The sequence below is a fragment of the Acanthochromis polyacanthus genome, chromosome 16 (genome assembly GCF_021347895.1).
Source record: "Acanthochromis polyacanthus isolate Apoly-LR-REF ecotype Palm Island chromosome 16, KAUST_Apoly_ChrSc, whole genome shotgun sequence".
Classification (NCBI taxonomy): domain Eukaryota; kingdom Metazoa; phylum Chordata; class Actinopteri; family Pomacentridae; genus Acanthochromis; species Acanthochromis polyacanthus.
In genome coordinates this window covers 3,393,136-3,418,306 of record NC_067128.1, presented here as the reverse complement: position 1 = coordinate 3,418,306, position 25,171 = coordinate 3,393,136, and the positions used below count along the sequence as shown (strand labels likewise).

The 25,171-nt window shown below is 39.8% G+C and overlaps 1 protein-coding gene across 1 annotated transcript in view; it reads left to right on the top strand.

Annotated features, from left to right (window-relative positions):
• The first annotated feature begins 5,333 nt into the window (after window positions 1-5,333).
• The window catches only part of LOC110957341 (neurexin-3b), a 373,395-nt gene continuing 353,557 nt past the window's right edge, over window positions 5,334-25,171 (top strand). Inside the window, 1 exon segment of the mRNA XM_051936556.1 lies at window positions 5,334-5,353. The gene's annotated coding sequence lies outside the window, so the exon portion shown is untranslated.

Below are 25,171 nucleotides of genomic sequence, written 5' to 3'. Positions count from 1 at the left end.
TAACAGTTATTCTACATTAAATGAAGCTGCACTGCACTGAAACTACCCACAGAGAAATGCAGTGAACTGAGCTATACCAGCATAGTATCCAGAAACCTTGTTTTACATTCAGTTTTTGATCATCCTCATCCCGAGACAGTGAGAAACACATTGATAACTGGAAGTTAGCTGGTAGCTGGTGTTTGCAGACAACATGAAGGATTGGTTAGAGATGTTTTTCTAAAGATGAAATTTTCAGTTGATTTAAGGGAAATGTTCATTTTCAGCAGCCAACCAGTCTCAAAGTAAGAAAAAAAAAACTCAGGAAACAGTCTAAAACTTAGCACAATTTATCAATAAGATTAGAAATTATCTTTTAAATCTTGTGTATAGCCATTTAAAGAACAGTTTCAAACCATTAATCACATTCTTCAATAATCAAATCATTTTTTAAATACTGCTGAAATGTGTCACACTTTTGCACCATGCACATGAACATGCGAGTGATCCTCAAAACATGACAACAACTTACTGAATCAAGTCACATTTAGAACAACAACAGAATCAGAATCACTTTTATTTGCCAAGTATGTGAGCACATACAAGGAATTTGACTCCGGTATTTTACAGTACCCTCTTGTACTAGACAAATAGAAATTTAAATAATAAACATAAATTTTGTAACAAAAAAATATAAAAAGTACTAACATAACTTTAACATTGCGTAATAAGAAAATTTAACATAACGTAACATAACATGACATGACATAACATAACATAACATAACATAATATAATAACATAAAATAACTTAGTTTAAAATGATCAGGCAGGTTAATGTACACACAACTGTGTTGAATGTGGCTGTACACTGCTCCAGTTGAGCGGTTTATTCTATCATAGCCTTCAAACAACCTTTGGAAAAAAAAATACCGCCAGACTGCATAGGTTGTATCCCATTTTAAACTGGCAGGTTAAAAACATCCAGTGAAATGAAAGGGGGATTGGGGACTGCACTGTCCAACCAATACTGGGTGGCAGCATAACATTTTGCAAGAGTTTACCATATTATGATTATTAATATTAGTATTTAAGAAAACATTTTAAAAATCCTTCTAGCTCAGGCCATTGTAGCTTATGTGTGATTGCTACACACCACTTGATCAGTAAAAGACCTTCACGACTGAAAAGCTAATAGATTCAGGAATCTGCACCGTCACCACCACGCTACTCAGAAATGTAGTAAAACTAGTTAACACTGCTGGCACTTGCAGCAAACAAGCTGTTACCTCTGAGTTTGAAAAATGAAGCCAATTAAAATTATATATATTTGAACATAAAGTAGTAGTTTGTCTTTAATCCACCAATCCATTGCCATAAACCTTTCTATCTATAACTGACTAGAAATAAAAGACAAAGCAAGATGGCGCCTGTGTTTGGCCTCGCCGCTGCTCGGCTCATGTTTCGTATGTTAATGGTTGTTTTTGCAACGTGTTTGGTCATACCAGTTCATATATCGGATGGCTATGTCTCTGCTGTTTGGAGTTATGATCGTGGATCACTTTTCCGGATTAAAAAATCGATGGAGAACTTTGTCAATGGCTGGGATCAGTACAGAGAAACTTTTCCCCCGCCCTTTATCTGCCCTTCCGACTCACCTGTGTACCTGCTGCTGTCTCACACTCCGGGTAAAAGGAGAAAGCCGAGGAAACGTGGAAGCAGATCCGGGATTCAGGTCAGGCTCAGACGGGTTTTGCGCATGGGAATTGCTTCGTTGGAAAATCGCCAGCGGGTCAGGTGCCTCCGGATGATTCCTCTCCACGTCACGCATTGGGGCTTCGGTGGCGGCGGAGGTTCACCCTTATCTCTGTCTCCGTGGGTCCCCGCGGCTAGTCTGGAGTCCGTGCCCCGCTGGTTTCCTCATTGCTGGGATGTTGTGCCGTTGTACTCTCCCGTGTTTACATCTGTTGATCGAACTGTCTCGCTGCCGATCAGCTGGAGATTACGTGACCGCTCTGTGTGCCTTCGACCAATCCCGCTTCAGTTTGGTGACACTAAAGTCGTGTCGCCATCACTGATTCAGATTGGTCTTTTAAATGCCTGCTCCATAAAAAAGAAATCTTTTATTTTGAATGATCTTTTTATTAGACGAAGTCTTGACTTCTTGTTTATTACAGAGACTTGGCAGAAAGATGGGGAGTTTATCCATCTGAATGAACTTTGTCCTGACGGCTGCTCGGTGTTTGGGACGCCCCGCCCTTCCCGTGGTGGAGGCCTTGCTGTGGTCTACAGGGACAGCTTCTTTTGTAAAGTTATGGATTCTCAAACTTTCCCCGCTTTTGAATCATAGTTGCTAAAAGTTGGGTCTTCAAATCCATTTTATTGTGTCTTGGTTTATCGCCCACCTGGCTATGCTTCTAACTTCTTAAATGATTTTTGTGTATTTTTAACTACACTTATAAAATTGGAGAAGGTTTTAATACTTGGAGATTTTAACATCCATATTGATGACAGCAAATGTCGCCAAGCAGAGAAATTTTTAACAATGATTGAAACTTTTAATTTTGACCATCATGTCTCTGGACCAACGCATAAGGAGGGCCATACTTTAGACTTAGTGTTTTCACTTGGCCTAAATATTGAAAATCTTTGTGTTGAGGATGTTCACATGAGTGATCATAGTTTTATTTCTTTTCAGTTGATTCTTACTCCTGAGCCTGTACCTCCCAAGATGAGAATAAGGAGGCGGCTCATTACTGGAAATACTGCAGATAGTTTTTCTGCTTTGTTTGATTCTAATTTGCTCCTGAACTATCACGATGTAGATAGTCTCACTCTCGGCTTTAACAGATACTGCGAATCCATTTTGGACCAGGTTGCACCCTTTAGATCTAATTTGGTGTCCAAAAAACCCGTATGCCCCTGGATAAATGATTCTGTTCGCGAAATGAAAAGACTTTGCAGAAAAACAGAGCGCCTTTGGAAATCCTCTCGACTTGAGGTTCATAGATTACACCTCAGGGGTCTTTTGTCTTCTTTGAACAACATGATAACTGAGGCCAGATCTGATTATTTTCGGAAGCTGATTACTGTTAATAAGAAAAGGCCACAAGTTTTGTTTGACACAATCAACTCTATTGTATCCCCGGCTGCTCCGATTACACCTGTGTTCTGTAAGGCAGATTGTGATAATTTTTTAACATTCTTTACCGGCAAAATCCAGGTTCTTTAAATTGAACTCATTATTAACTTGTCTTTCCGAAATTAAACAATGGCTGGGTGCAAATTGTTTGAGTCTTAATGACGAGAAAACTGAAACATTGGTGTTGGCTCCTGATGATGCCATTGCAGGGATCAATCAGTACCTATCTAATTTTAATTTGTCAGGAAAATCGAGTTTCCGGAATCTTGGTGTTATCTTCGACAAAGACATGTCTTTAGAACACCACTCAAAGCAGCTGACAAGAAATTGCTTCTTCCAATTGAGGAAAATCTCTAAACTTAGACCAATGGTATCTAAAAATGACCTTGAGTTGATAATTCATGCTTTTGTTTCTTCTCGTTTGGACTATTGCAACAGTCTGTTTTCATGTCTTGACAAAAATGAGCTTTCTCGTCTACAGCATGTTCAAAATGCTGCAGCAAGGTTATTGACTCGTACAAATAGGCGAACTCATATTACCCCAGTCTTAAAAAATCTTCATTGGCTTCCAATCCAGTATCGTGTTTATTTTAAAATTTTGGTGTTAACTTTTAGAGCCCTCCATGATCAGGCTCCTGTCTATATCAGAGATCTTGTGCGTCCTTACGTTCCCTCCCGGACGCTGAGATCATCTGATCAAATTCTTATTGCGGCTCCCCGAACCAAGTTTAAAACTCGCGGTGGTCGTTCTTTCCAGGCTGTTGCTCCACAGCTCTGGAATGCTCTTCCACTATCCTTGCGTTGTCTTGATTCCGTGGAGGCTTTTAAGCGTAATCTTAAAACCCACCTGTTTCTCCAAGCATTTTAGACTCACCTGATATGTGACTGTTTATGATCACCATTCTTATTGTTTTAAGTCATACTTGTTATTTGAGTTTCTATTGTGTTTTTTTTCTTTTATGCTGTTTTTTTTTTTGTGAAGCACTTTGTGACTGTATTTGTCTGTGAAAGGTGCTATATAAATAAATTTTACTTACTTACTTACTAGAAAGTACTATTTGGGTGGAATAACCTTTGAAACTATAAGTAACTGGACATACAGCCATACTCTGTGTGGAATACTCTTTGAATATACCTCTGAAATTGTAAGTACTATTTTAAACCACAAGTCACACATTTTAGAGATCATTCATTATGGTAGGTGGCGCTGTCTGGAAGCACAAAAGTGACAAAAGCTGCAGTTCCTCAAATGCCCACTTGAGGCTCAATCTCCATATACCCCCATGTTAAAATTCCCAACTGTACAGCAGAAATAAACATGTTTACAGCCAGGTACAGAAAAAATTAATTTGGTCTTTATAGCTAAATTAATCTATTCATGACTGCTCTACGCAGTTGAATTTTTATACAAATCACCCAGTTAAATTGTATTGTAGCTTGAAGTTGTGCATAATTAAGAGCGTGGCCGCTTAAGGTTGGGTGTTGTCTGACAGTCTGTGGTTCGACTCCACCCAAGCTCCAACTCTGTGCTTATGCTTGGATTTAACTGGAAGTTAGGAGGAGTCAATGCCAAGATGTCCAAGACCGCACTGAGCTCTAAAACTGCTCTTAAGGAAACTTTGTAGTGACATCGTGGAGGGTTCATCCATCTTTATGAACAGTCAATTGTAGCAATGTTCCTTCCCAACCCTGCAGCTCAGTAATTGGACCTGCCTTTCTTCTATATATTGAAGGTTTTTTCAGATGGTGCCATATAGTCCCAGAACCAAGGGCCTATTTAATTCTACTAAAGGCAACACATTCAGCTGCTACTTGGACAGTATGGCAAAGACTCCAGTGAACATGTTCAAATCTCTTTCTGTTTGTAATCCCTGACTTTTCTACCCTTTCTCTTTCTCCCTACTTTCCTTTTGTGTGTCCTGCTCTCTTTCTCAGCTAAATCTTTGTATGCAGAGTCCGTCCTCGCCTCTTGTTACACCTTCCTCCCCCCCCGCCCATCTCTCTGGCCCTGGGAAGAATACTGAAGTTCTGAGGGAAACGAGCGCTGCTTCGGCGGCAGGATGAGAGGGCCGGGGCTGTTGCTGAGTGAATCCTCCGTTTCCTCTACTCTCACAGTCTTTCTCTCTCTCCCCTGTCTGTCTCCTCCTAGTCCAAGTGAATCAAAGGAGATCAGCTCCCTTACAGGCCTGTCTTAGAGGGGTTTGACAACAGAGGAAGGAGAGTGAGGAAGTGGGTAAGTGGGGATGGGGGTGCTCATCTGATGGAAGTAACTCAGAGGGCAACGGAGAGAACATCAAATGAAATATACTTAGTTCTTCTGGTCTTGTTTTTTGACTAATTTATTATTTTTAAAAGCCCCATCTGATGGAGTTTGTGTTGTGTAAATCCATGCGTTGCTCTGCATGTCTGCCCGCCAGGATATCTTAATAATTCTTTGAGATAAAGAGAAAGTCTCTGCTGAATGCAATAAGGTTTCCGCTTTAATTTCCCCCTCACGTATCTTTAAGAATGTAAAAATCATCTTCTTCCACATTGTCTGATAATATATGTATTACAGCTCGTTCCAGCTCCTAATTGAAGCTACAGTATCGTATGTTGAGTGAAATATTCAAAGCGAAGATTTTTCATTTTTCATGGCTATGCTGTTCCATCAAATAGAAATATTCTGTCTAGGGTTTTTCCCAAATTCACCCTGACATACTGTATGTGGCATCTTTGAAACTTTGACGTCTCTACTAAAATTTAATACAAAGTTCTTTGGGTTCGGATAAAGTTATGCTGCACAACTCAAGTTTGTGTTGAGTGAACCTACCAGCTGTGCAGGAGTGGTTAAGAGGTAAAAGTAGAGTTTGAGTTTAGTTTTACTTCAGTTAACATGCTAATCCAATCCAATCTAATTGAATCTAGAGTGAAATCACTGAGTCGTGCTCAGGATGAATCCAGCACCATCACGTAGTTTCATCTGTAGCAATTTCCTTTTTTTGTGCATGTGAAGTGGATTATTGCAGAGCTTTTAAAGTTTTGCTGCCCAAATGAACAGTTTTTGCAGTGGTGATATCACTGCAAGCATGAACTGATCTTATCACTTAAGTAAATAAAGAAAAGGGCAACAGACAGTCAGCCGATAAAAACGCAATTCATTACACTGAGCCCATAAGTTACTGCAGATGGTTTAGTTGGATCAATGCAAAGATAGGTCTGCTTTTATGTATGACAGGAATGTTTCCTGAACCATAAATTAAATGAAGATAACAAAAAATAGTCTGCTGCTGCAGTTTATTTAGGTAGTATCTATCTATCTGTCTGTCTGTCTGTAACTTGAGGTTCTTCACAGTGTTACAGGTGAATGTATTTCTTCTTCTTCTATAATTTAATATGTTGTTTCATCCAATTCACCAAAAGCCACAGAAAGTACACACATAAAATAAACAGAAAATGAAAAAACTCTGGTTTGTCTTCAGTAGAATCCAGCTATAGATTTAATTTTAGGCATCTACGTCTAAAGTGCCACCAGAACAAAGGAGGCGAATGGAATTTAGTTTGTCCAACTTTAAAAATGTCTGAAAAACTCAGTGGCGACACACCTTTCCAGAAACGATGCCATTGTTAATTGGAACAAAGCACATCACCAGAGCACAATGGAAGCAGTTGTAACCAGAGCTACTGTCTACTTAAGAAATTGTCCCTCTCTTTACTATCTGGACTGGAAGCGCCAGCCTTACTGGACAAGAGCTCCTCACAAATTCCAATTTAGCTCCTGGATAAAGCTTATCATGGCCACCATCATTGTTTAGTTTCTAGTGTATGCAGTCATGGTTTGCCTTTCATTGTTCCATCTTGACGTGATTGCTCCAACATACACATTGGCTCATAGTCTGTCAGCCTGTGCTGTTCGACTGTCTATCTGTCTCATCTCCAGGCTTTGCCTACGTATTTGTTTGCGTGTTTATTCCAGTCTTTGTCACTATTCTTGTGTCCATCTGTCTGTCCATCTGTCTGGATGAGTAATCAATAGTCTCTTCATTATACAAATGGAAGGAGATGGGAGGAAGCAACCTCAGGAAGCCAATCAGATAGAATAAGTGGGAGGGAAGGACATTTCAGATCCGAATCAGCTGAAATGAATCACAAGGTTGCAGCTGATTCATAGGGCAAGGCTTGATTTAGGGCTGGATAGACGTGATTCAACAACAAACTGGCTCTGTTTCATACTAGATGTACTTGTGCTTTTGACATTTACGAATGGTTGCAAACTTCAGTGTTTACACATTTTCCGCACATGTGCTCACTGACGACCCCACATATTTCACATCAGAAAGTAGCCTTTTATTGCACACAATACAAAAAACAATGTTTAATAGTGAACAGCTTCTTTTAAAGTAGTCCTTATTAACCTAACGTTTTTAAACAAAGTGATTCAAAACTGACTGACAAAACACAGAATGGTAAAAAACTTATTGTGAGATAATGCACACCAAATAATGGGAAAGCAATAAAAACAAAGTTATGAAATATTTTTCGAAATACTCCTGTGCAACATCACTTAAATATAAAATCATTCAAAACTATCACCTCTCAATAAATGCCTTTTTTTCTAATTTGACGAGTAGAGTGTTTTCAAAGAACAAATACTTACAACCAACAATGTTGAAAATACAATCCAAAGTGAAAGGCAGTCCAACAAAAGTAAATACACTTGTGATCACTAACATATAAGTTTGCAAACCTGTGAACACTGAAAGTAAACTGAGTACACCTGTGGTTTCCAATTAGCCAAACTGCATGAACATGGTTCTTAAAAGATCTGTGAACCATAGAACTTTCTCAGTCTTCAACCAATGGTGTGTCTATCTGCATACCTGCTTTACTTCAGGCCTGCTTTGTCCACTAATCAGAGCCACAATGACCATTCTCTGCCATGAACAGCATGCTACCTTCATATGTCAGCTCTGAGAGCCAGATAGGGAGTTGGCACAGGGATTATCAATCTAAATTGGAGTTTTTGTAGTCAGTGTGAAGGACAGACGCCTCGATAAATGGCATCTGTGAAAACATCCTTGCTTGTTCTTAGGCACAAAACTACGAGATAAAACTTTGCAAAAGAATATGAAAAGAGGCCCAATAATTATTAGTAGCATATTTGTTTGTCAGATGAAACAGAGATACAACTGTTGGATTCAGCACATTTGGTGTGAACCTGGCCAGGACAACCACAGTGAATGCAGTCCTGACAGTGAAGCACCACAGTGGGAGTGTGACAGTATGAAACTGCTTAAGTGCAAATGGTATATATATATAGATGACTTCTGTATATATACCTCAATACTGGATGATTCCCAGTCTGCAGAATCTTGGAAAAATAATATTCCTGCACTACAATGAGCCCATTCCTAAAATTTTACAAGAGTTTCATTGCAGGAAAAAGTGCAAACTTATACCAAGACAAGAGTATCTCCTGACTATGATGCAGTAAAACATTTTTGTTTTTTTAAAGAGAAAGGTAGAACATAAGCCCTTCAGCAAAGAGCAGATGAAAAATAAACAGTCTCTGAAGAATAGCAGAACATCTCTCCAGATATCTGAGCTACGCTGGTATCCTTCATGCCAAGGAGGTTTAAGTCTGTCATCAAAAAAAGTTTAATGTATGAAACACTAAAAATTAAAAGATTTGATTCTCAGTAATGAAAAATGTACTGACTTTTGTTGAGCTCCTTCTGTGGAGCCTGTATTTTAATGTAGAAAATCTGAACTGTTTGTTTTTATACCTCCATAAGCACAAATACCAAACTGTTCAAGTTAAAAGCAACGCAATTCTGTAAAGTGATAGAATTACAATCCTTTTGACATTTAAGGGATATTGCACAGGTGTGTACTCATTGTTGTTGTGTTCTGCAAAAGCCAGACTGAATGCTAATCTTGGGATTTTGGTTTACATTTAAAAGTATACATATTTTCGCTTTCTCATTATCTGGCTGGGTCAGAACATAGTGGCTGAACACAGCATCACCAAATGTGTTGCAGAACAACAAAAAGAAAAGAATCTGAGGGACCTTCCTGGTTCATAAACCAAAAGCATTTCAGAGTCTGGTGCACGGCCATGTAGTGCCCTTTAAACTAATACAAGTCTGTCTCTAATGAATCTTAGATTTACACAGATCCGACACACACAGGATGCTTGAAGTGACTAAATGTAAATGTGGTCTCATTTGCTCAGTCATCAATGTGCTTCACTGACATTGGAATCCAGCCATACTGCATAATATTTTTGCATGCAGCGCAAAATGTAGATTTTTGCCCCTTATCTTTTGGAGTCAAGTTTGAGAAGGCCTGTTTTAAAGCCACTATACAAGAGAAGTGATCACAGTGGCCAGCAAAAATAAGTTTGGGATCTGTGCAGTGTGTGACGAAAGACCGAGGAATCCAAACACAAGCAGATGAAGACATTCTTTTTACATTTGTGTAGCTCCTTTCTTGCTCTTTGTCCTCTTCATTTAAATGCTGAGAAGTCAGCAAGTGGGGAAGAGGGATCACAGCCCATAAAATACCAACGGGGGTGAACCCAAACCTTCTTTGGGGAATTTACACACAGGCGATGAAAAATGGCTGCCTCGAAGACTACATCACTTGTTCCCACCTGCAGTCTCCGCGGCTTATGGAAGCGCTTCATCCTGAACTGTTCCATTTTCAAAGTCACTGCCTGGTTCCATATTCATAACCATTCCTGTATGAATGTCCAATTCCATTTCAGCCTGCAGACAAATCACCTGCTTAGACCCAGAATTCTAACCCTGTTCTCTGTGCACTGATTGATCTGTCTCCTATCTCCCCGCAGCAGCTTTATTTCAAACCTGAAAGCAAACATTAGCAGCCCGAACGTTACGCTTCTCCCTTATATTCTATCTCTTTTCCTGTCTCTACATTACATCTCTCTCTCTCTCTCTCTCTCTCTCTCTCTCTCTCTCTCTCTCAGGCTCTTGCTATCACATCCAGGAATCATCTGTCAGTGCAATGAGGGAATAATAGGAGCTCCCTCTCGCTAGGTCGAAGTGACTGCTGTACGTTCCATTACAACTGAGACATGAGTGATTGCTTTGGAGATACAAAGTAGGGAATATGAATGAACTGGGCTTCGTTAGAAAGAGAAAGGGTGGTGCTGGTGTTACTGGTGGCTACACCTTTGTTTAAGACTGGAAGCTGTGGGATTTCTCCCTCTCTGATGCACTACATCTCCAATAAACCTGAGAGTCATTCCAGGGCTTTGATAGAAGATGGCGCCCCCCCTCTTCTCTAATATGTATTGGCTTTATCTTCCAAAGGGGGGCAACTTCAATGAAATGTACACGTTCTTTTTTTCCCTCTTCCTTTTGGATGGCATCAAAGCTCTTTTCCAAGGGCCCCTTGAAAAACAAATTGTCTCCCACTTGAAAGCATATGGCGGTGGTGCGTGCTTGGTGGAAATAAAGAAATGTCCACATGATTTATGTGCCATATGATTTCCAGTACAATTGCAGGGAGAACAAAAGATGAAAAAAAATGTCTTGTGCTTCAGCATTGTATTGTACGTTGCTTTGATAAGCAGGCATTCTTTCTGCAAATGAAAGAAATGTGTCATCTTTTTCGAAAATCCTCTGAGCTTTCATCACTTTGTTTGTCCCTCCGTGCCTGCTTTTGTTTCACCCACTCTGCCTCTGAAGTAGTTTTTGCAGGGCAGAGGGCCTCATTGTATCTTTCTGTGTCTGGCTTTTTCTCTTCTTTTCTGTCTTTGTCATTCTTGTTATTCAAAATCTGCAGTCTGGCCTTTGTCTGTGTTCGAACACGAAAACTTTCAGTACAAGGAGACGGGATGGCGGATCTAGATGGATGACTTGAAGTTCTACCTTTTCCTGAACCTCGTCCCAGTACCATTATACATCAATCAGTCACAACGTTAAAACCGTCAGTCCACCTCGTGTTATTAAAACAGCTCTGACCGATCAGATCTGGACTCTACAATCAGGCTTTGAGCTTGAACTTTTTTTTCCAGCACACCTCGTTGTTTCTTGATGCTCGGAGATCTCTGGACCCTTAAAGATAAACACTTGAATTTCACATGGTTTCCACATGTGGTACCATGTTACAAACACTACACATTTTCTAAGATTCATCATAAGTGCAGTAATGTGTGGACCATTTCTCCAGATGCAACAGGTCAAGGTAGGAGTTAACTGAGGGAGGGATGAAGCTTGCATTCATTCATGTGGAACCCATGGGATAATAATTACAATCACAGGTGAGACACAGAGTTCAGTGAAGCTTGCATTTACCTGTTCCCTGTTTTCCCGTGAAGGATCTTCCTCTGTCTTGCAGCGGACTGCAGGAACAGTGTATCGTGTCCACTGTAGTTGTGTATTTCCCTTTGGTTTATAGATAATGTTGGCTCAGCTGTTCAGGTTACTGGTCACAATTTAACGGTTCAAGCTCCAGCACCGCCAGGCTTAACCCTATCTGTTGCACTGTTGTATGTTTTTGTGCAAAATGACTGCATCTGAAGTAGATTTTTTTGTTTTACATGGTGTCCACGTATAATCCCATGGGTTGCACATAAGAGCACATACTGGTTTCATTCAAATGCACTGTGAAAGCTTTCCAAAATTGCATATTTCTAATGTTTGAAGCACATGTTTCACTTGTGGTCCACATTCTTTTCTGTGTGGTTTTAACATGTTTTCACATATTAAATTGCACTTGTGCAAAAATGATTGTTCATGTGATTGTTCTCAAAACACTCCTAGACAAACTTTGCAGTGAGGCAGAGAACAGGCCACTACCATCTGGAATATTGCTGCCATGAAGCGGTGCATGTTGTCTGCAACAGTATTTAGGTGGGTGTCAAAGTAACATCCACAGGAATGCCAGAACATTGCCCAGAGCATCACACTGCCTCCCCTGAGTTGCTTATTTCTCATAGTGCATCCTACTGCCATCTTTTCCCCAGTTGAGGTGGCGCACACACCTGTCCATCCATATGATGTTAAAGAAAATATAGTTCATCTGACCAAGCACCTACTTTTATTGGCCCATGGTCCTGTTCTGATGCTGATGTGCTCATTGTAGGAGCTTTTAGACAAGGACAGGACTCAGTATGGACACTCCTATCAGCCTGCAGCTACGTAACACCATATACAGTGAGCTGCGATGCCCGGTATGTTCTGGTACCTTTCTGTCGTAGCAACATTAAGGTTTTAAGCTTTTTACTCCAGATGTGGATCACCAGTTCATCAGTAAGCCTTCCTTTGACCACTTTTAGTAGATTCTAACCTCTGCATTCTGGGAACACCCCACAAGACCTTACAGGGATGCTCTGACCCAATCTAATCATCACAGTCTGACTTATGTCACAGTCACTCAGATCCATGTGCTTCCTATTTTTCCTGCTTCTATCACATCAACTTCAAAAACTGACTGTTCACTTTCGGCTTCATACATCCCAACCCGTGCAGCTGCCATTTTAAGAAATAATCAGTGTTCTTCACTTCACCTGCCAGTGGTTTTAAGGTTGTGGCTGATTGATGTGTTTCATATATACTGCAGTCATTTAGAAGAACTGATCTACTTTTTTCATTCTAACAAAAATAAGAAGCGAGTTACTGGGAGAAATCTATTTCTGATAAAACTTTTAAAGCTTTGGAAAGACACATTTTCTGTCCCATACATTATGAAAGCCTGTAAATTCTCAACCTTCAAGCTAATATAAAAACTAATATGCAAAATAATGTCTAGAGCAAAGTGTAGAAGCCTTTCACCTTCTTATGAATGTAACAAAAAGATCAGAAACGTGAGCCGTATCCGTTTCTCTGCATGTGTCTAAGACTTCCAGAGCTACACTGCATCTGGCTCCCATGAATTATTTGTGTGAGGGAACTGTATGCCAAACTGTATGTGTCTGCGGTTACGCCTTTGTCTGCATGTGTGATCTCTCTTCACGCAACCATCTGGCCGGAGTCTGAAACACTTAGGTATCACACGGCCGGCCCTGCCAGGTGTCAGGGAGCACCGGCGCCCAGGTGGCGGCGGCGTCTTGCCAGGACCTTTGCCTGTCGGGATCCGGGGTGTCAGACGCTACGGTTAAAGCAATATTTCATTTTGATGTGGAGGATTTTTAGTTTATGTTGAGCTCACCTTGACATGACTCTGTGAACAGCTGACCCTTGGCAGGAGCGAGCTGTGCAAGTTTGTAAAAGTGTAGCTGTTCTTTCAAATCAGAAAGCAGAATATGGAAATGGGTTACAGTCATTGTAATAATTTAAGATTTTTGTAAAGTAAATTGTCAAGTGTGTGTTTTTTGGTATTTTAGCGACTTTACTGTATCTCAGGCAGTGATGGAGGAAGTATTCACATTCTTTACTAAAGTAAAAGAATTAATTCCACACTGTAAAAGTACTCTGCTGCAAATAAAAACAATGTATCAAAAGTACTATCTAAGTAAAAGAATGTCATGAAAATGTACTTGTATAGTACTAATATCCATGAATTCAGTCACCTTTCTTTGCACTACCTCATCGTGTGTTTACATTTCCTAGATATGATTTATACATTTTCTTATACGGTGCATTTTATTATTTATTTTGTTCTATTTCATCTTATCTTTTATTCTGTTTTAACTCAGGGGGTAACACTTAAAGTATTATCTTTATTATCTTGTACTTGCACCTTTCGTGACTTTTTGCACCCCTCTGTTTGTTCCTAAGAGCTCTGTAACGGTAAATTTCTCCTTTGTGAGATCAATAAAGTCTATCTTATCTTATCTTATCTTATCTTATCTTATCTTATCTTATCTTATCTTATTAAAGGTTGAAGTATTCAATACAGAAAACTTTAGGCCCTTTTAGAATATTATTACTCTGGCACGATTTCATTCTTTATTTTTAGTTAATTTTGAACTATTTCACAGCAGCAAGCAACTAATGCTTAGTTTCCTTATGGATAAATCAGATGATTATTTTCACCACTGATCGATTCATGATTTCAAAAATTGTAAAGTAGTGAGACATTCCATCAAAATGGTCCAAACACTATCGAAGTAGATGCAAATTATCTGTTGATGGACTAATTAATTGCTTAATTTTTAAAGTAACTAGCATCTAAAGCTTTAAGATAAATGTGCTGAAGTGAAAGGTGATATGTTTCTCTCAGAGATGAAGTGAAAAAGTTGAAATTTTGAGGAAAGGGGAAGTGTGAGTACCTCAGGTTTGTACTCAGATACAGTAGCTGAGTAAATGCATTTTGTTTGTTCCTTTTTCACCACCAGCCTCAGGAAAGAGCAGACGAGAAATGGGACATGTGACAAGTCCTGTGTAAAGACTTCAAAACACCATTTTACTGTTAGGAAAAACTAAAATCGTTGCATCCTAATGCTGGAACCTCTCAGTCCCCTGGACAACTGATCCACCTTTCATTTTATCAAAGCTGCTGAACTCTGCGGTGGAGATGATGAAACATCAGTGGTCTGTGCTGTTGGTCCAAGTCAAGTCTCAGTCTGAACACAGCGATTTCCTGTTCATGTCAGTGTACTGAAAAACAACACTAACAGATACTGTATCTGTTTGTTTGTAAAGCTTTATGACAAGTAATAGGAAGGTTACAACCTTTACATTTGTTTCACCACAGGCACTTATTAGGGAGGTCAAATATCAACTACAGAGCAATTCACAGTTTAATTTTTTTACCATCTGGACAGACTTTTTATCTGATCAAAAATGGCACAGCAAGTTCTCGTGGGCTTTTTGTTTGAGGTTAATGGAGTTCAACTCAGCTGACAGGAAGTGTTCCCACAATACTGGTGACATTACCTAAAAGTTCTAATTCTGTTTTAAAGATAATATTTCATTGTGGTGCTCAGAGAATGTTTAAAGCATATTTATCAATTGAAAAAAACAGTGATATGAGATTGCAACATTTGCCAAGTTTTAGCAGCAACAGTCCGAGGATGGTGACAGATTACGGTACGTGACAACAAAGGGGAAAAAAACTTCAAACCAATGTTAAAAAAATAATATTTCAGGATGTCATTACGGTATCAGGTGGTAGAATATTTCTTAGAAAATGTCATTTAAAAACAGAGTGGAGCATTATGCCCGCAGTATTATGAGAATATTTTAGGGATTTTGTTTAGGTTACATGTAAAATCCACAGAACACGTTCATCCACAAAACCCAGAAAATAAAGGACAAGCTTCAAACATGTTGGAAAATGGTTGTATATTAACCCAAACCAAGTGTCATTCTACCTAAACACATAGTTTTGTTGCCTAAACCAAAACTAAATCTGCTTGCTTTGAACACGAGGGGCCACATCGAAATGTCGAAATGAGACGTCAAAGGATGGAAGGGATTTTTTTGATGGAGAAAAAATTGTATAAATGTATAACTTTAATACACTGTGATCAGTTTTTAGGGGTTTAATGAACAATCAGAGAGGGAGCTACGGTGACGTATTTTCATCAGACATTCGTTGAATGCTTTTGGAGAATGTTAGCCACCAATAGAAGGACATTGTGAAGACTAAAAGTAAGCCCTACTGCGACAGAACTTTGTCAGAAAGTTTTGAAAAGCCAAATAATACAAATCCAGCTGGACGTGCACTTTTCCAGGGTTCAGAGAATTCATAGTTCATCTTCCCTGCTAAAAGAAAACTCTACAGGGAAACTCAAGTGACAGCAAATACGTACCACTCACCAAAGAGGATATTCTGTGCATTATGTGTTCTTCAAATGGCATATTTTAAGCTTGTGCTCTTGTAAGAGCGATGGTTCTCATCTCAGATCAGCGGTTTCTCATGGTGAGCTCAGTGATTGATGCAGCATTACGACACCGGCACCTCTCTGCCGATTGTCTATTCAAGCTGCGAGGTATGTGGTTAAAAAAACATGCAGGTACCCTGCAGTGCAGCGAGTGTGCTCTTGGTCTCTTTGTCTCTCCCTCACCCCCTTCAGATGTATGTAGGTGTTAGGACTACAGTCCATGTGTCAAGATAACTAAGCCTGACAGGTGCTTCTCCTCATTATTCAAATAGATGCTCAACAGTGTGAGAGGGAGTGATAGATGAAGTGCCTTCATGTGCTCTATAAGTCGATGCTTATACAGTATATGGTCTGAATGTATACTGATGTGTCTATTTATGTGCGTAATCTGATGTGCATGTGTTGTGCCCCCTCCCTGGGCACTGATGGTTACATTACTCTGACATTTACGATGAAATATCTCCCTCTTATCATCTGTATACCATCACATTTTTCCCCATAAGCTGGACCTATTGATCTAAATATCACATCCATCCTGCTTAGCACCAAAGCTGCGGACCTCGCACGCAACTGTTCCCAAACAACGGGAGATAAATGAATGTCCATTAAGGAGGTTAGCTGGGCCCGTTTGAGGACCCAACCTGGCCAAATTGGATTCTAATAGATGTCCTTGATAGTGTAATCACTTTGACCCGCTAACGGCCTCTTTAGTGACCGGCCAGCCAGACAGGCAGCAGGGATTTGAGGCAAAATAAGTACAATTAGGATCAATCAGTATCTTTGTGTGTGTTTTTGTGTGTGAGAGGGAAAACACAAGTGACCTTCAGTGTGGAGGTGGTAAACCGTGATGCAGCATTATTAGGACCCTCATGGATTATTGATGGCGGCACAGCAGGTGGTGTCCGCTGGCAGCAGGCTTGTTGAAATGTATTGTTCAGACTTACAGTAGCAGGAGCAATACATACTTCCCACACACATTAATCAGGTTATGCTGGCATTCAACCTATTAAATATTAAGCTGCAGGCAAGCGCGGTTGGCTTAGATTAGCTTAGCACAGAGACCAAATCATTCAGAACTGCTAGTCTGACTGTAGAAAAAACATGCCGCCTACCAAAAACCCTTTAAAACCACAACATGCCATTTTTACGATTCATTTTATTTGCACAAATTCAACAACCTGTAATAATTTGCAAGCTGCAGATATGCTGGTAAGCAGAGTTTGTTATCTTCACATCATAGACTGTAAATAAAAGCTGACTGTAGCCTCAGGGTCTGAAAAGCGAAGCCAGTGCAGAAGTGACCTAAACCTGTGTTTTCTTACAAAAAGAAGTCTCAGCGTATAAAATGTCTATGAGAAAATGATGTCACTTCTCACTTAAATAATTTTTTGGTTTCAATTAGGGATGCCTTCATCCAATCTTGATGTAAGATTTTTTTTAAATATCATAATATGCATATATAGTATAGTTTAATAATTAATATATTTCATGATTCATTTACTGATCAATTAGTAGCTGAAAACATGCTTTGGATGTTTTCACTTATGTTGACAGACTGGATTGAGTGCAAAAATCTCTAGAGTCTCAATCAAGTCTCAAGAAAAGACGTGATGTTAATTTTTAAAATTATGGTCCCATTTAGAGGAAAATTGAGGATAAAGCAGAGCATGCTTTAGTTCGCATGTAGTGTTCACAAGTTTGCAGTCAGATCGACTCCTTGTCGTGGTTCTAGTTTTCATCATTTAGTTTATTTCCTGTTTTATACTGAAAAGATGTCTGAGCTTTCATGTCACTGTTGGTTTTGCTTCCTGTTCTTGACTGCCCCGCCCTTTCGGTTTCACCTGGGTCTCATCATCCAATCAGCAGTCTTCTCTCTTCCTCACTTAGCTGCCATGTCATCTGTTTACCTCCCTCTGTGTTCCCTGCATCTGTTTAGCTCCCCAAGTTTGGCTGTTTTAACTAAACTCTGTTTCCTTGCATTTGTTTCCTTCAATTATGGACTTTCCCTGGTAAAACCTGGATCTCCTTTGGTGTCCTTTCAGCCAGTAAGTTTTACTGAAGTGACGTTTGCGTATTTCACCTGCCTGTCTGCCATGTGCATGTATGTACTGAGGTCCTCCTTTTGACACAAGACTCTTTGCTTGTCACATCTGGTTGCAGAAGACAAAAGGTGGAAACAGACTGGAGGCTTTAAAACAGTAGTTTGCAAACCAGCAGGAAATGTCACAATAGCTACAGCCATCTTTCCTATAGTCTCTGTTTCAGTCAAAGCCAGGCTGTCTGTTTACCAACTCTTCTAACCAACTTAGCTATTTGCTCACATAAGAAATATTCCTTTAGTGTGTCTATACTTCTCTGCTTTCTCTTTTACATCTCCTCATGATTTATAAGGAACTTGCCGTCTTATTCACATCAGAATATGCTGAATAATATGCCCTTGCGATCTTTAGTCTATAAATACTGCATGATGGATTTCTTTTCAAACCTGCTCTGGATGAACTCTGTCTATAACAATACAGTACTCTGCTTCACTTAAAGCGGCGTCTTCATTACAACCCGTCTTATTTAACGTGATGGCTGCTCCTCCAAGTATTCTGTTTGGACTTACATTTGCTTGCTTGCTTGGTTAGTGAAACCGGCTTTTCTTATTTTGCACGCTGGTCATGGAGAAATCTTTCGAACAATCCAACCTTATCAAACATCCTATTGAGAGTGCAGTTCAAAGACTGTTAAAAAAGTACCTGAAAAGAGCAATAGCCTCTCTTAGGCTGTACTTTGTAGTGTCTCTTTACCTATCTTCTCTGACATGCCTCTCCAATTTTTAGAATGTCCAGGTTTGCTTTAGAAGAAAAATCCATGAAAATGATGACGAGCAGCAGCTGCTAAAAAATGAGCAGGAACAATGGGAGAAGATAATAGATGTTTGCAGTGTGCACGGTGAGAAGACACACATGAGGGCGGCGGTGGCCGAGTGTCATCTATCTGCGGTTTTAAGTATAAGCCTTGCTCAAACTGCAGGCTAATGGGTTGCTAGCTCGTGTGCTGTATCTGCGGTTAAGTGGAGGCTTAGCACTTTGGACTGCAGTTATATCACGCAGGGAGGAGTCAGCTGAGGATGAAACTCCACTCCAAAACTCCCACTATAAGGGCTCACAGTGGAGCCACAGGGCCACTGAGCTAGGAAGAGAGCTGGACAGTAAAAGCCCTGGATGCTTAAAAATGAGTGTGTGAGTGTGTGTGTGTGTGTGTGTGTGTGTGTGTGTGTGTGTGTGTGTGTGTGTGTGTGTTTATCTGTGTGTTAGGTGGAAGTCTGCTACAAAATGCTGAAAATAGAGATACAGAGACGGGATTATAGAAAAAAAGGAAGGACCTCTCAGGGAAAAAACGCCGTCTCTCTATCTCCCTCTCCTCTGTGTGATGACTAAGCATGGCTCCCCACCATCTCCATGCTGCCGGAAAACTCTTCATCCATGATTAATACTTTTTTTGCATCACGGCATATATAATACGTTGTTAATATTACAGTAGTTGTTGTGGCAGCTGGAAATTCATCTCATGATTACAGAACAAGTAGCTGGGGTGTTATTAAAGTAAACCAGAGGCTTGTGTTGGATTCGGTTTGAAGACATTATCAAAGGGTTATAATTCATTTATTATGCTTTTTAGCGTGGCAGAAAGGAGGGTGGAAAACCTTGTGTGGGTAACTGAGGGTATTTGAGGCCTTATTGTCTTTTTATTTCAGTAAAATATTTTTAGAAGAGATTCTTTTGTTTGTTCTGGTGGTGGAGTTTGGGCAGGCTGATTTTTACGAGCTCATGAATAATTGTGTGCACGTGCGGTAACCTTTTGTCTTTTCTTTATTTTTTTTCTAAACCCCAGGGGTAGAGCTCTCTGTCCTCTTCCTCTTCGCTGTCTGTTTCTGTCTGCTGTTGTTAATTAGAGGGAGCTGTTAATCTTCTCATCGCCGCTCTGTTTTAATTAGCCCCAGAGTCCTGGTTGATATGTCACCAGATTATCTTTAATATCGAACCCCTGATGTGGCAGGTGAGGCTTTGACAGTCTAGACAAAGGAACTTTTTGTGCATCTTTTTCATGAGACAGGTAGCGTAGGAGAGGGACGAGCAAATCAAAAAGTTTCAAATAGACTCCTTCATGCTGTCTAACTCTCAAAAATGCGCTTATTTGTGACGTTTCGGTGCTTCATCAGGCAAATGACTTGTGACAAAGAGAAGCCAGCTGTCAGACATCACTGCATTCAAAGCTATGTGATATGAATACTTTGGACATTAAAAATGCTCTGTATATATACACTTTACTACATGAAGAAGAATCTGTGCAACACAAATATCTTTGTACTTCTAGGATGATCCTGTGCACTGCTGTTATTTTCCACATTTAATGAAGTCTGTGCATAATCTGTATTTCTACATGTATGAGAATCTATACAATAGCAACTGTTCTTATTCATAGTTCTTTTTTCTCTTCCTACTGTTGTCCTGACACTTTGTGCATCATCCCCTTTCCTGCTGCAGGACTGCAAATTTCCCCACTGTGGGATTAATGAAGGCTTATCTTATCTTGAACAGGGAGTGGCTGTAAGCCGGCAACCAATCATGTTCCCTGTGTGCTGTAGGAAGACAGGAATCCTGATCATCATCCTACTGTGTGACAATTCTGCACACAATATTGTTTTAGCATCTGTAACTGCAAGAATGTACATGTGCAAGAGCGACATGGCAAGAAGTGTGATGTGCATTAAGGCAAATGGACTTAAACACATAATGCTATGAGTTATCATCGCTGCTCGATAGAAAAAGAAAAAACTCGCACAGTTCCCATTTTCCATGACTAATGCACAGAAGAGGTCTGTCTGATAGAACATCATAGACTCTGATCTAAAGGTGTTTTGATGTAGAGGGGTTGATTTATTTATTTATTTTCTAACTTTAGTCACAAGACAGAGTTTATTGACATGCAGGCTGCATGTATGTGCCAGGAAAGAACTATTGAAAAGGAAGATTTGGTTGCAAAAAGAAAGCCAGTGTCAGTTAAATGGAAATATTTCCCAAAGTATGATGATATCCTAAAGCAGATTGTCACAATCCAACCTCTAGGGTTAGCTGGATGTCACAAAAATACCGGATGTTATTTAGTTCAGGTAAAGGATTTATTGCTCAGTAACGAATGGAACATAAAAGTGATCAAACAAAGCAAAATAGGGGTGGGTGTTGCCAAATCAAAGAGCACAATAAAACCAAAGGAAGGCTAACAGAGTTCGTAAAACTATCTAAAGAAATACAAATCAATTAACTTCCTAGCCAAACATAAATACAGTAGCAACACCCACCACAAGTAACAGAAACTAATACGAGAGCACAGAACTAACTAAAAAAAAACTGGTGCCCCTAAACACAGACATTGAACACACAGTTCATGAAGATTCATATTACCAAACAGCTTCCTCATGAAGGACTGCTAACTGGAACCTCAGAATCCACTGAGTCTGGGAGCTCCACACTGAATTAGCAGCCAACAACAGAAGCACGAAATGTCCATCGTCAACCCTCAGTGACTATGGAACAGACGTAGCTGACCAAAACACATACAAATGACAAAGATGCACCAGGGCAAACCGGTCACAAATACCAGGCGCCCCGACTGAGAGTCTGGTTTGCAGCTGGAGTACTGTGCAGTGATTGTGGGAGGAGGAGTTGTGGTGGTGGACCAATCAGAGGGGTGGAGAACCAGGGCTAGTAAATTAATTGTTTACTCATTATCATCCCTACTGAAGGACTATTTCCAGTTACATAAAGCAATTTGGAAAAGTCGAAATGTACCCTGAAATCGTTAAATTACCATAAAGTGAATATTTAAATCCTCCAAAGAGCCAAACTGATTTCCTAAAGAAATATTTTGACTCGTGTGAATGTGTCTCTGCAGGTTCATCTCTAAATGTAACCTGCTAGACTTTGTAGATGGACTGGTATATATTTTCAGGGAAACCAGTTTGGCCCTTGGGAGCTTCAGTGATCCACTTTATAGTATTTTATCCATTTATTGTCACATAGTGGAGTGATGTCTGGGTTCTGTGCCTCCTTGAGGAACTGTTTGGTTGCAGACTTACAGCCACTCCATTTTAAAACGGCTTCTCTTTGTCACCATCACTTTGATCTAAAACTGAAATGTCACAAATAAAAGAATCTGTTTGAAAATGATTTTGCAGCCTAAAAAGTGCCGGTATGACACACTTATTGCACACATGCCTGCTGCACAGCCTCGATGAGAATCTCAGTGGAGTAATCTTAACAAATAACATGCTTATTATGATTCAGTGTCAAGGATCAATTTTCAATTTTCAAGGATCACGTTTAATATCCTGATCAGACGTTTTTAACCAGAAGAAGAGGATTACATCTTTATTAATGCTATCCTGATCATTTTGTTTCTATGTCAGTGGGTCAAATTTGCACCAAGCTCTAATGTTTTCTCAGTTTTGGCCTCAGAGGAAAAAGCTTAATAATACAGTTCATCAATCTATTCAGACTGTTTATGACTGCTGAAAACATGAAAATAGGTTTCATCTGGAAATTAGGAGGTTCCACATTCAACTAGAGTCTAGAAAGCATTAACCACTGAATAATCTGTATTCTGGTGGCTTTTTATGGACAAATTTTGGACTTTTCTACATCAATTAATACTTAAATGTGTATCTTTATGTTAGAAAGACACAATTTAGGCACCAGAATGTATGTGGATATAAATAAATATTTCCCACAGTAGAATCAGTGGCTGTGTGAGGTCATATTTCAGATTTTTCAGAGTAAATAAAGGTCCAGTTCTGAAGATAACAGACCTGTTGAAGACATTGTTATGTGTATTAGTAGCATTTTTAAAAAGTCTTCTGCCTGTTTTATGTTTTTATTATGGGGATAAACTGCCACATGCTGTAAATATTAAGGAAATCTACTCCTATGGCTGCAGCAGTAACAGTGCCTCTAATGATTATAAACAAATCTAAATCAGTTTGATGGGGTTTTCGTATGAGTCATTATTTTAACAAGCTAATAGGCGAGACACACTCATCCATCCAATCCAATCACTGCTCCCGTCTTTGTTGTGCACTTTATCCAGGTCAGGGTTGCAGCGACAACAAGGCGACCAGAGCGGCCCAGATGTTGTTTTAGCCTCGCAGCCCTATTCAAAGTAACAAATGGCCTCAATTTTACAGCAGATGCAGGAGATTGTTTCATTTGAGTCCTATTAGACCTCAGTGCCTCATTTAACACTGGTCATCATGCAGCTGTAATTCACCTTCTCCAGCGCTGGGTTCATATCCATTGGATTGGATCAGCTCCTGGCTCTGTTACAGAATGTATTTCTTTACATAACCAGCATTTCATCACCCGTGGAAACCCCCGTGGCAGCATTTTAAACCCAATCCTTCATTCCGTTTGCACATTTCCTGACTTAAAGTAGTACTCTAATTATTGGATACATTTTTCAACTCGGTATTACTCAGCTGTAAATATACATTAGAGTGTTTTTTCTTTTGCTCTACTACCTTGAGGAAACCAAAGATCTCAGCGATCTGCCGGAGTCCTTTTCTTCTTCACAGAACAAGAGAAGGTCATTGATGCTTTTCTGTCTCGTCTCCCTCTGGTCCTGCCTCAGTCAAAAGTCGCTCCTCGTGCCTCGAGCTATTCCTCACTTCAGCAGCCAGGATTTGAGCTGCTGCCAAAGAAAGAGAGTCCACATATCTCCGGATTTAGCTTCCTTCCCGTTGGTTGTGAGCGCTTATCATGTTTAAACTTGGTCCGATGCCCAGATGTAAGATAACCTCTCAGTTCACTGTAAGTCGGAGATCAGGTCAAGACCCTCAGGCAGGACCTTACTGACGGATCTGGTCTAGACCCACACCAAAGGTCCCTAAACATTGCTCTAATAAACCCCACTGCAGAACATGAGAATGCAAATTCATGCAGCAGTTTTTAATCCAGTCAATTTCCAACAGTGTGCAGTTTGTACACTCTTTCTGCAACTGATTTTGAATATTTAATTCTTGCTTCTTTCTTGTTGCTGTAGTTCTCTAATTATGCATTTTATTAGGTTATTCTTGCTTTGTTTTTTTTTTCCTGCAGAACTTCATAAACATCTGTTTTTAGACGAGCATAATTTAGCAAAGCTAGCAGCACAGGGCCGCCTGAGAAAGACGTGCATGGGAGGAGAAATGCTATATAGTACTTGTAGATTTAGTTTTTGCAGTACTATTACAAAACACTCTAAAATCAAGAATGTACAGTAACATTTTACCGGTAATCAACATGTACATTCAGGATCATTTGGGGTATTGCACACACCCATGTGCCAATATCTCTTGGGAGTAGTGTCCTTTTCTCAGTTCTCCAACACGTGGTTGCATATACTGATCAGGCACAACACTAAAACCACCTGTCTGATATTGTGTAGGAGCCCTTCGTGTTTCTAAAGCAGCTTCAGCACAGGACCTCTGGTGGTGTCTGACACTGGGGAATCCTTCAGATGCTGTGGGTTGTGGGATGGCACTTCCATGGATGAGGCTTGATTGGATTGAATGATGGGGAGTCTGGAAGCTGAGTGAACTCCCTGGGCTCTCTTTTAGGTCTGAAACAGTGTGTTTAGTTTGGAGATACATTGGGCTGAACAATTAATTGAAATCAAAATATGGAGGAGAGTAATATGCACATCTCAGGGCTGCAATTTTATGATAAAGGCAAAATGTGTGACAACATTATAAATGAAGCTCTGTGGTGCTGCAGAGATGCAGCTATAAATCATATTCTCCAGACATAAGTGAACATGCTTGTTTGGTGAGACTGCAGCAAAAATCACATCATCATTCTTGTATTTTCTTTCAGCGGGAAAAGAAATGCAATAACGACCATTCCCACTGAAATTGTGATTCATACCGCAATATCTGTAAAAGAAATTGCAATATGATTTTTTTTTTGCATATTCTTCAGCCCTAGTGATGCATCTCAAATTAACATCCTCATGAATGCCATGACCAAAGGTTTGACAGAAGAATGTTATGGTGTCATGAAACGATCGACATTATTCACTTTACCAGGCAGTGGTTTTAATGTTGTGGCTCCTCTGCAGCAGGAGTAACATATGCAATACATTAAAAAAAATAAGTTTAAAAACAACTAAACGTGTCTGTAACATAATCTTTTTGGCTGCTGTTGTTTTTTTTTTTAGGTGATCATTTGTTAAGAAAAAGACATCTTTGATTAT